Raw genomic sequence first — 13022 nt, forward strand, 5'->3', positions numbered from 1 at the left:
CAGTCACGTGTTTGGGTTTACAACCAATGAGAAGGCAGAATGACTATGAAAAAACGACTTACACACAGGAAATAGCTCTCTTTCGGGAAGCTGGGACACCGCAGCAGGAAGGGTGAGATTTTAGCTCTGAGCTCTGACCTCTCGGCTTTCTCTTTTACATTGTTTCTGTGTTTCTTATTTAATAAGACGGTTGGTTACATCTACAAAAACGTGATTAATGGAAAAATAATCATAAATGATTCATTTCTAATTATCAGGTTCTAATATCTAATTTCTGAGTTTTTCAAATTCTGATTTATGGTTTTGTTCTAGTTTGCTTTCTACTGCTGTGATAAACACAATGCCCAAAAGCAATTTGAGAGATAAAGGAATTTATTTGGCTTACATTTTCATGTCACAGTTGATCATTGAGGGAAGAGGCAGGAACCAATGTGGCACAAACTAGAGACACCTGGAAAGAGGGAATCTTAGTTGAATGCCCCCCACCACCAAATGTAAGCTGAACAGGTTTTCTTTCATATATTATTGTCTTAATTTCCTTAGGATTTTTTTTAATTCATTATTGTGGGGTGTGTGTACACCCATGTGCCTAAGTATATGTATAGCCATCAGAGGTCAACTTTCAGTAGTTGATACTCTCCTGCTACTGTAGTTTCTAGGGATTAATCTCAAGAAATTAATGTGTGTCAAGCACTATTATCTGCTGAACCACCTCCCTGGCCCCTTTTACCTCATTTTTCAATATTAATTGCTGTTTTGCTGAGTTTTCAAGATGCGTCTCTTTGCTCTCCCTTTACTGTTTTAATAGTTATTATTTGTCTTTTATTCATTTTTTTCTTATGGTAGCTTCTGTTATAAGGTATAGATTTTACCTTAACATTTTTCATGTGAAAATGTAGAAGGCACAGTTCCGGATAGCTTTTCTTACTTCAGCCCTGTTCCTCTTCCATTGTGTACTTAAAGAAATAAAAAAGTGATGGCTGAATTATTGATTGCCTTTCTCTTTTTCTGTGCCTGTTTCATTTGAACCCTTTCTTCCTTTGGTTCTGCTGTCTGTATTTTCTTCAATTTTAGTTTCCCTTTAAAAATTTCTCTTTCATATACGGCCTTATCCTAGCAAGAAACCTAATACTGTGAGGTTTGAGTTGTCACAGAGGCTAGACTGATTTTTTAGTGTGTTTTTGTGTGCTATATATATACATGATTACTTGTACAAGGGTGTATGTGTGTGCAGGTCTGAGGTCATGTTTGCATAACCCCCTCAATTGCTGTGGGATGTTCTGTATGGCAAATGTGTTGCTCTGATTGGTCAATAAATAAAACACTGATTGGCCAGTGGCTAGGCAGGAAGTATAGGCGGGACTAACAGAGAGGAGAAAAGAAAGAACAGGAAGGCTGAGTCAGAGTCACTGCCAGCCGCCACCAGGACAAGCAGCATGTGAAGATGCCGGTAAGCCATGAGCCACGTGGCAAGGTATAGATTTATAGAAATGGGTTAATTTAAGCTGTAAGAACAGTTAGCAAGAAGCCTGCCATGGCCATACAGTTTGTAAGCAATATAAGTCTCTGTGTTTATTTGGTTGGGTCTGAGCAGCTGTGGGACTGGCGGATGACAAAGATTTGTCCTGACTGGGCAAGGCAGGAAAACTCTAGCTACACTCAATCTTTCTCTACCTTTTTTAAAAATTACATTTCTCTCTCTCTCTCTCTCTCTCTCTCTCTCTCTCTCTCTCTCTCTCTCTGTGTGTGTGTGTGTGTGTGTGTGTGTGTGTGTACGTGCACATGCGTGTGTGTGCAGGCATATGCCTGTAGAGGTCAAAAGAGGGCATCATATTATCTAAAGCTGAAGTTATAGGTAGTTGTGAGCTGCTGATGTGAGTACTGGGAACTAAATTTAGGTCCTCTGCAAGAACAGGAAGTTCAAACAGTGTCATTTCTCCAGCACCCCAAATCTGTTCATTAGTATAATATAGTTATGACCCCACTAAAACATTAAGAATGAACAATAATTATTTTTAAAGCTAGAACATAAACTTTATTCATATTTCAATATCCATACAATAAGGAGCAAGCTTTGATTTTTTTACAGTTATTGATTCTTTGTGAATTTCACATCATGCATCCCAATCCACCCATCTCCCTGCTCACATCCACCCTCTGCCCTTGTGACCTCCCCCTCAAAACAAAACAAAATTTAAAAGAAAAACCAAAAATGAAACCAACCAACCAAACAAAGCAAAGCAAAAAAAAAAAAAAAAAAAAAAAAAAAAAAAAAAAAAAAAAAAGAGAAGAATTTCATCATGGAAGCTGTAGTTTTGTCCTGGTGAGTCACACAGTTCATCATTTAGTCCTTTCATCTTCACTTGCCAGTGTTCATTGCCATGAGTCATTGGTTTGGTTCCAGGCCTCTGGCCTCTGCTACACCATCAATAATGGGTTCTCAGTGGAGTTCCTATTGGGTAACCTATTGTTGTCCTGTGATATGGAGATCATGCAACTTTAGATCTGCAGGACTGGCTCCTTCATGTGCTCCAGCAGATCATAGATTTGATGGATGTTGGGATGGGCCAACTCATAGTCCTGGTTCTGGACCTGGTTGGTAGCTGGACTGGTCAGCCCAGGTTTCCCCTATCATTATCACCTGGGTAGCACTGCCTCTCCAGCACTACCTAAGCTAGCTCATCCAATGCAGTCTGCACCAAGAAGCAGGGCCAGTTCCCCTGCTCTCAGGTACTCAGATCTGGGTCCCCATCACTCACACTCACACCACCAGGGCTTCTACTGTCTTGCCCAGGTGAGGTGCAGGGCCCTCTCTCCTGATTGCTGTAGGGAGAATATAGGGGGTGTCAAATCTGCTCTCACGCTCTCAGGCCTGGCTTACCTGCTCTGCCCCCAACAGGTTTAGCTCTAGTGTGCTGCCCTGGTGGGGTGCAGGGCCTTCTCTCCTGTGTGCTGCAGCTCATGAGGGTCAGGGCTAGTTCTTCCACTCTTGTGACCCCAGGGCCAGCTCTCTTCTGCTGCAGGTAGCAAGGGGTGGAGGAGGGAAGGCATCTTTCTCTCACCTATGTCACCACATGGCAGACGAGGGGAGGCTGGGTCAGCTCTCCTGCTCTCATGCCTGTTGTGTAATATTATTTTAACTAGGTAAAAATATGTTACATTTGTTTATGCTGTGAAATATTACTTAACTGTGTAAAGTATGTTACTTTTGTTTATGCTGTATTTGTTTAACAATGTAAGGATATGTGTTTCATTATGTAAACATGTGTTGCATTTGTTTCACCTTGCCTGCCTAAGGCACCTGATTGGTCTAATAAAAAGCTAAATAGCCAATAGCTAGGCAGGAAAAGGATAGGTGGGGCTGGTAGGGAGAGAGAATAAATAGGAGGAGAAACCTAGGCTCAGGACGAATGAGAGGAGAGAAGGAAGGACACACCTGGGCCAAGAAGCCAGGCAGACACCATACAGCCAGACACAAAGAAGTCAAAGTAAGATATAGAGAAGTAAGAAAGGTAATAAGCCCTGAGGCAAAAAGTAGATAAATAGAAACAGGTTAAATTAAGTTAAAAGAGCTAGCCAGAAACGTGCCTAAACTAGGCTGAACATTCAAAACTAATGGTAAGTCTCTGTGTCATGATTTGGGAGCTGGTTGATGGCCCAAAAGAAAAAGCCTGGTATACATGCCCTCAGGCCTGGCTCACCTGCACTACTGCCAACAGGGTCAGCTCTAGTGTGCTGCCCAGATGAAGTGTATGCTTGTGGTTGGGAGTGGAACCATCTTTCATGAGTGCAGGAGCCAGCTCTCCTGCTGCAGTATCTAGCTAGGGGCAGGGGCAGCTATCCCAGGGCTAGTGAGGGGTGGGGCTAGCTCAACATGGTTCTTGGATCTCAAAACACATGGTTCCTATGACCCCTTGTGGTAACAGGGGCCCTGGACATCAACACAGACCCCAGCTGCAGCAGTACCACGGACCCAGACATGGCCCTCAGCAGCAGCTTGGCCCCGGACATTATCATGGTCCTGGTGGCAGCACAGGCCACCCAAATCAGTATGGCCCCAGAAGCAGCATGGCCCTGGACACCAACATGGTCTCAGGTGGCTGACTAGACCCCAGTCATCTACACAGCCACAGACATCAACTCAGATACTGACTGCTGTAGGGCCATGGAACAATAATTGTTTTTAAAGTTATCTATGTCTTTATTTCCCTGTGTATGTGTGGGTGTGTGCAGTCATATGCCTGTGAAGGTTAAAAGATGGTATTGGATCTCCTGAAACTGTGGTTACAGGCAGTTGTGAACTGCCTGATGCAGGTGCTTGGAACTAAACTCAGATTCTCTGGAAGAGCAGGAAGCACTCAAACACTGGGTCTTCTTTGCAGCCCCCTCCTCCTCCTAAATACTTTTTCTTATAATATAGCCACAATCCTCTTGGGGCCCAGTGTTAGGGTCCAGCCTAAACTTGTTGAAGGGTCCTTTGAAGTGGGGAGTGAGGAATTGAGAAATTATAGGAAGAAACATAGATGTAGATGAAGAGAGAAAGGCAGAGATGCAGAGAGCTTCAGGAGGGCCCTGGGTCAATATCCAGCAGCCTTGAATTTATGTCCAATGGCCTTTTTATACACCAGCAAGGGGAGAGGCAAAAGACATCCCTGTGGTGGTATTGTGTTCCCCAAAATATTGTGCACCCTAATAAACTTATCTGGGGTCAGAGAAGAGAACAGCCACAATATTAAACACAGAGGATAGGCAGTGGTAACACTCACCTTTAATCCTAGCATTCCAGAGGCAGAAATCCATCTGGGATCTCTGTGAGTTCCAGGCCACATTGGAAACAGCCAGGCATTGTGACACATGCCTTTAATCCCAAGGAGTGATGGTAGAAAGCAGAAAGATATGTAAGGCATGAGGACCAGAAACTAGAAGCGTTTGGCTGGTTAAGCATTCAGGCTACTAGCAGCACAATTCAGCTGAGATTCATTTGGATGAGGACAAGGTGGCTTCCAGTCTGAGGGAACAAGACCAGCTGAGAAGTTGGCCAGGTGAGGTTAGCTGTGGCTTGTTCTGTCTCTCTGATCTTCCATCATTCACCCCAATAACTGGTCTCAGGTTTGATTTTATTAATAAGACCTTCTAAGATTCCCTCTACATCTGGCGCCCAAAGTTTGTGGTACTGAAAGACCCTAGCCCTGCAGGCTTACACCCCCAAGCCTCAGGAAAGAGAAACTTCAAGCACCAGGAAATGAGAAACTAAAAATATAGTTCCAAGGGCAACCTGACTTAGCCATTGTTCAATCTCCCCTGCAACCATATAACAATGTAAAAAGATTTCTGTTAAGAGATGTGCTAGACTGTGACTGTGATAGTTGCAGGTGTTCCAGGGAGGACCACCTTGACCTGTATGTAAACTCCACTCCCGCCCTGATACCCCCCTTGAGGTTTCAAGAAAAATGTGCACACTGACGTAATTGTATCCCCCCCCTGTGATCACTCTGTGATCAGCCCATGATCTTGTGAAACGAAATTGCATGGGAATTGTAATCTTATGGCTTTTGTGGGTTTTTCCTTTAAAAGCCCCCATGGGGCTGCAGTAAGATGCGGCTCTTGCTCTTAGGAGCAGAGTTTGCCCTTCTGTACAGAAGCTTCAATAAATTCCTTGTGCTGTTGCATCAACTGGACTGGAGTCTGGGTTCTTGGGGCACCCACTTGAGACCCTAAACTTTGGGGTCCAACAGTACGAAATCATGAAAAAGCTGCTTGTCTGTGGCTTTGTGGGCCCCAGCTCAGGCCCAGCCTATACTCGGCCGGTTGTGGTGGCGCATGCTGGTAGGATTTACTGAAGAGGGCAGAGGCAGGAGGATCCCGAGTTTGAGGCTGGCCTAGGAGCCTTGGGAGAAGCTTTGGCCCAGACCCAGCCCAAAACAGTGGTGGGATCATGGAGGCAAAAGCTGCTGTTCCGAGTTGCTGGCTGCTTCTCACCATGTTGGTGATGCTGCTACCTGGGACAAAGGGTTCACTGCTGCTTGTTCAGAAAAGAATTGCCAGGACCATCATGTTACAAGAAAGCATCCACAAAGGTCAATTTGGAAAAGTTTGGCAAGACAAATGATGGGGAGAACTTGCTGTGAAGATTTTCTCTTCTAGGGAAGAAAATTCATGGTTCCGAGAGACAGACATTTATCAGACTGTGATTGCTCCAAACCACAGAGGAGGTACACACAAAAAATTCTGCAGGGAACCATGACCACGCCTAACAGCAACTTTGAAATGTTCAAAAAGATGACAGAATTCCACAATGATGATTCCACATGGACTATGATAAAGCCATTAAGCTGATTAACACCAAGAAAATATCGACTTTGGACTACAAACTGCTTAGGACAATTTTGAGATGGCTAGCTGAGATGATCCACCCTGACAGACTGCTTTAAGAAGGATTTGAGATAAGCCCTGCACTTTCTCATTATGCAGCGACTGGACAAATGATACAGGACTTGTCAATTAACCCGAAAATTTCACTTCAGAATTCCCTAAAGATGTCTTCACCCCTAGAAAGAGGAAGTAATTTTAAGAAAACGACGCCCACATTTCCAAGAAGTGGGATGGGAGGTTTTTGGTCTTTTAATGAGTTTTGGATATTGTCATTGTTTATGATGATTGGTTACAAGTTGTTAATTGTTAATGGTTAGGAAAAAAGCTGAACAAGGAGATAGATTCAGAGGTTTTGTTAAAAAAAGATAAAGAACAATAATAGGATAAGTGGGTAGATCACTGAATCTACACTAAAAAGTAAAAGGGGAAGATATAAAAATGACAAAAGGTAGATTACTGAATCTATTATGAAAAGAAAAGTACTTTAAAAAATGAACTACTTGTTTTAAATAAGATAAGTAATGGAATTTTTTTGTCTGAATTTGTCAAACATTATTGGACTGGACATTGTTACATATTAATGGAGTTTTTTGTCTGAATCTGTCAAATGTTAATGTACTAGATATTGTTAATGTAATCTTGACTGTGTATATTGTATATACTTATTGGATATAATTTTTATTGTATTAGTTATAAGCTTTTTTAATTTTAGACAAAAAGGGGGAAATGTGGTGGTATTGTGTTCCCCAAAATGTTGTGTGACCCTAATAAACTTATCTGGGGTCAGAGACAGAACAGCCACTAGATATAGAGGCTAGAAAATGGTAGCACTCACAACCTTTAATCCTAGCATTCCAGAGGAGAAATCCCTCTGGATCTCTGTGAATTCAAGGCCACATTGGAAATGGCCAGGCATGGTGACACACGCCTTTAATCCCAGAAAGCGAGCCTTTAATTCCAGGGAGTGATGGTAGAAAGCAGAAAAGTATATAAGGTGTGAGGATCAGAAACTAGAAGCATTTGGCTGGTTAAGCATTTGGCTTGTTAAGCTTTCAGGCTTCTAGCAGCACAGTTCAGCTGAGATTCATTCTGGATGAGGACTCAGAGGCCTCCAGTCTGAGGAAACAGGACCAGCTAAGGATCTGGCAAGGTGAGGTGGCTGTGGCTTGTTCTGGTTCTCTGATCTTCCAGCTCACCCTAATACCTGGCTCAGGTTTGATTTTATTAATAAGAACTTTTAAGATTCCTGCTACACCTCCCCCTTTCAAGATCAAAGCATAATGTACAACCAAGTGTAGACCCTTCAAAACACCTGGTAACCCATGGCCCATGGCAAAGCATCTTGTGATTAGGCCTTGATGTATAAGACACCTGGTGACCATGTCTTTGCACCCTATTATGTAGCCTTAGAGAGCAACACACACTCTGACTCTATGACCTTGAGTCAAACCACAAATTGGAATCTTTGTGGGCTCCCACACAATCCCATCAAAACATTAAGAATTTACAATATTTTTTTAAATTTTATAATTTTTTTCTTTTATCGAAAATATATTTTTTCTCATGTAATATATCATGATTATAGTTTCCCCTCTCTCTCCTCCTCCTAGATTTTCCTCACCTCACTTCCCATCTAGATCCATTTCCTTTCTGTCTCTCATTAGGAAACAAACAGGCTTCTTAGGGATAATAATAAAATATAATCCAATAAGATAAAACAAAATCTAATACATTGGAAATTGGGCAAAACAAACAAAAGGAAAAGAACCCAATAGTAGGCACAAGAAACAGAGACCCACTAATTCCTATACTCAGGAATCCTATAAAAACACTAAACTAGAAGCCATAAATGGTTTTCTATTTATCTATTCTCTCTCTCTCTCTCTCTCTCTCTCTCTCTCTCTCTCTCTCTCTCTCTCTCTCTCTCTCTCTCTCATGTGTGCACATGCATGTGCATGCAACAGCAAATGCAGAAGTCAGAGGGCAATTTTTGTGAATTGGTTTTCTTCGTTCACTCTATGTGTCCTGGGGATTGATCTCAATGAGTCAGGTTTGGTAGCAAGTACCTTTATCTACTGAGCTACTATGGCTCAGCAATAATTATTTAACATGGTCAAATAGCCAGTCAGTATTTAAATTATCTGTTTTTTTATTTTTTCTTTATAGTTTGTTAGGATCAGAAGCCATTGAGGTTTCCAAGTAAAATATCCTACTTTATGGGCTATTTTCCTCCCTTGCAATTTATTTCTTAAAAAATATGATTTATAAAGTGAATGTTGGGAAGTTGATGGTCACAGCCCTATTAGATAGTTTAACAATTGTCTCTGAACTCTATTTCCTGTAAATTGTTTGGTGGATCCAGAGAGTTTTTCAGGCATGGGTCAACATTTTTAGTAAGGCTATTTCATTCATATTAGTCAAAGATTTTAAAACATCTTCCTCAGTCATTTGTAAAAGAAAATGAATTGGCACAATTGACAAACAAAATGTCAGTAATGATATGATCTGAATAACGATTGGTATCCTGTGCTAATGGACATATATGGAAGTCACACTGAACTACACAATTCTCTGAAGACATACATGAAACATTAAAAAGTCAGCCATATACTGCAACCTAAAGCAGGTCTTAGCATGTTTCAGAGGATTAAAGTCATTCAGAACATTGTCTGTGAGCACAGTGTAAATAAGCTTGTAACCCATGAGAAAGGAAAAACAAACAGAAGAGGCTCTAATATTCAGAACCTGGCCAGGCACTTAGACAAAGCCATGTTGTTTTTCTATTGGACTTCATTGGTCTCACTGAATGCCAACCTCAGACAAGGTTACCATGAGACCATGAGAAAATGAGACAAAGCAAGGCCACTTTGTAATTTTGCCTAAGCACAGATAAAAACCAAGGTCAGTGTGTAATCTAAACAACACTATCCTCCTGCCTGCCTGCCTGATAAGGAGGATGGCTGCTACTTTACCAACCACAGCTGTGACAACTATAGCCTGCCTGCTATAGAGAGAAGATATATTAAGATATCCACTCTCTTTCCCTCGACCGTTGCTCTTCATTGTTCCCACTCACGACCAGGCTGTTCATGTAGATCTCATCCATTTCTCCGTGTCTTTTTTGGGGTCCCGTTTTTCAGGTAGCCTCACTGGTGATGTGAGTAGCAGTCCAGTCATCCTTGTTCCACATCTAGCATCTTCCTATGAGTGAGTACATACCATGTTTGTCTTTCTGAGTCTGGGTTACCTCACTCAGGATGATTTTTTCTAGATCCATCCATTTGCCTGCAAACCTCATGATGTCATTGTTTTTCTCTGCTGAGTAGTATTCCATTGTGTATATGTGCCACAATTTATTTATCCATTCTTCAGTTGAAGAGCATCTAGGTTGTTTCCAGGTTTTGGCTATTACAAACAATGCTGATATGAACATAGATGAGCAAGTGCTCTTGTGGTATGATTGAGCATTTCTGGGGTATATGCCCAGGAGTGGTATAGCTGGATCTTGGGGGAGATTGATTCCCAATTTTCTAAGAAAGCGCCATATTGATTTCCAAAGTGGTTGTACAAGCTTGCATTCCCACCAGCAGTGGAGGAGAGTTCCCCTAGTTCCACATCCTCTCCAGCATAAAGTGTCTTCAGTGTTTTTGATCTTAGCCACTCTGACAGGCGTAAGGTGGTATCTCAGAGTTGTTTTGATTTGCATTTCCCTGATGATTAGGGATGTTGAGCAATTCCTTAAATGTCTTTCAGCCATTTGGGTTTCCTCTGTTGAGAATTCTCTGTTTAGTTCTAAAGCCCATTTCTCAATTGGACTGTTGGTCGTTTTGATGTCTAATTTCTTGAGTTCCTTATATATTCTGGATATCAGTCCTCTGTCACATGTGGGGTTGGTGAAGATCTTTTCCCATTCTGTAGGGTGTCGCTTTGCCTTGTTGACCGTATCCTTTGCTCTACAAAAGCTTCTCAGTTTCAAGAGGTCCCAAGAGAGTGGGAGATCCTAGCTGGATCAAGAAAAGAGAGGGAGAACAAGGAATAGGAGACCATGGTAAATGAAGACCACATGAGAAGGGGAGGAAGCAGAGAGCTAGGGAGGCCCACGGAGATCCACAAAGATACCCCCACAAAAGACTGCTGGCAATGGTCGCGGGACGGCAGGAACTGACCTACTCTGGTGATGGGATGGCCAGACACGCTAATAGTTGTGCCATAAACCCCATCCAAGGACTGAGGAATCTGGATGCAGACATCCACGGCTGGGCCCCTGGTGGAGCACTGGGAGTCTAATTAGTGAGAAAGAAGAGGGTTTATATGAGCGAGAATTGCTAAAGCCAAGGTTGGACAAAGCACAGGGACAAATAGCCAAATGAATGGAAGCACAGGATCTATGAACCAAAGGCTGAGGGGCCTCCAACTGGATCAGGCCCCCTGAATGGGTGAGACAGTCTTTTGGCTTGATCGGTTTGGGAGGCAGCTGTGCGTTGGTGCCAGGTCCTGAGCTCGTTGCATGAGTTGGCTGTTTGAATCCTGGGACTTATGCAGGGACGCTTGGCTCGGTCTGGGAGGGGGGGACTTGACCTGCCTGGACTGAGTCTAACAGGTCGACCCCAGTCCTCGGGGGAGACCTTGATCTGGAGGAGGTGGGAATGGGGGGTGGGCTGGGGGGAGGGAGAGGGGGGCGAGAGGGGGAGAACAGGGGAATCTGTGGCTATTATGTTGAACTGAATGGTGTTGTAAAATAAATTAAAAAAAAAAAAGATATCCACTCACCAGGCCTTAGTTTCCCTGAACTTTACCCCAGATCACCTATCCAAAGTTCAAATCTTTTATTAAGCTCTTAACATTCTTTCTGAGCTGCTTCATTGGTCATATGGTATGTGTACTTCCTCACTACAAAGAAGAATAAGACTAATGTATTCACAAACAGGCATGGCCCTATGTGGTGGTATTGTGTTCCCCAAAATATTGTGTACTCTAATAAATTTATCTGGGGTCAGAGAACAGACAGCCACTAGATACAAAGGCTAGGAAATGGTGGCACTCACACCTTTAATCCTAGCATTCCAGAGGCAGAAATCCCTCTGGATCTCTGTGAGTTCAAGGCCACATTGGAAATAGCCAAGCATGGTGACACACCTTTAATCCCAGAAAGCCAGCCTTTAATCCCAGGGAGTGGTGGTAGAAAGCAAAAAGATATATAAGGCGTGAGGACCAGAAACTAGAAGATTTGGCTGGTTAAGCATTTGGCTGGATAAGCTTTCAGGCTATGGAGCAACACAGTACAGCTGAGATTCATTCTGGATGAGGACACAGAAGCTTTCAGTCTGAGGAAACAGGACCAGCTGAGGAACTGGCAAGGTGAGATAGCTGTGGCTTGTTCTGTCTCTCTGATCTACCAGCATTGACCCCAATAACTGGCCTCGGGTTTGATTTTATTAATAAGTACTTTTAAGAATCCTGCTAAAGCCCTATGAGGTTTTGGCCAAGGAATATTGACAGCCATAAAAAAGATAGCTAGAAAACCTTTATGTGATGGTTTGAATGACAATAATCATAGGCTCTGGCAGTTGAACACTTGGTCTCTGGTTGGTAGTGTTGTCTTGGGGAGGCCTAGGAGGTGTGGCCTTGCATAAAAGTCTCAAATGAATGGAAAGGTTGATTATATTCTTAGGCAGGATTTTTTTTTCATTTTTCTTTATTAAGAAATTTTCTACTCACTCTACATACCACCCACAGATTCCCCCCTAGGCAGGAAAATTTAACTTCATAAAGATGTAGTATTTCTGATAACAATCTATAAATTACATATGTAATTTTTATCATCATATATATGTTAGTTCTAGTATATACAATGTTTTTGATCATATTCACTCCTCCCCCACTCTTCCAAGATTTCCCCCTTCCCCATCCATCCAAATTGGTGTCCCTTTTTTTGTCTATCAAGTCTAATTTGTGCTGTCCATATACCCTGGGATATATGGGCCTCCATTGGAGCATGGTCAACTTACCAGGGGCCACACTCTTAAAGAAAACTTACTCTCTATCTCCAAGCAAGTATCAATTGCCAATATCTCCTCAGATAGAGGTGGAAACTTCATTGCCAACTTCCCCCACTCTTTTCTGGGACTCACCAGGTTTTAAAACATAATAAATTTACACTTACAAAAACAATTTTATAATAATACATAAATACAGTGATAGAACAATAAGAAAAACTAGAAAATCAGAAAAAATCCCAAAATACAAATAATCTATTTATTATATGATAAAATGCTTCTTCAGTTTCCTGAGGGAAAATAAATTACTCAAGACATGGTGGCTATCTGGGAAAAAACAAATTTACAACTCTTCCCACTAAACCTTGGGTAGACCAAATTTAAAGATAAAAAAGAAACTATAAAAACACTACAAGAAACTATGGTGAATTTAAAATATTATGTTGAGGAATAAAGACCTTTTAGAATATAGCATAGATCTTAGAAGCCAAAACAACTTCTATCAATTCAGTGCAAACAGAGAGAAAGTTTCATCAATGCAAAACTTGTCATTACGAAAGTTCAAGGCAAATGGACAACTAGAACAATTACTTATAACTCAAATTAAAGATAACAGGACTAGTAATCCTACTAAATAGTAAGAAAAATACAATA

This window comes from Peromyscus maniculatus, chromosome X (assembly GCF_049852395.1).
Source record: "Peromyscus maniculatus bairdii isolate BWxNUB_F1_BW_parent chromosome X, HU_Pman_BW_mat_3.1, whole genome shotgun sequence".
In the NCBI taxonomy this organism is placed as follows: domain Eukaryota; kingdom Metazoa; phylum Chordata; class Mammalia; order Rodentia; family Cricetidae; genus Peromyscus; species Peromyscus maniculatus.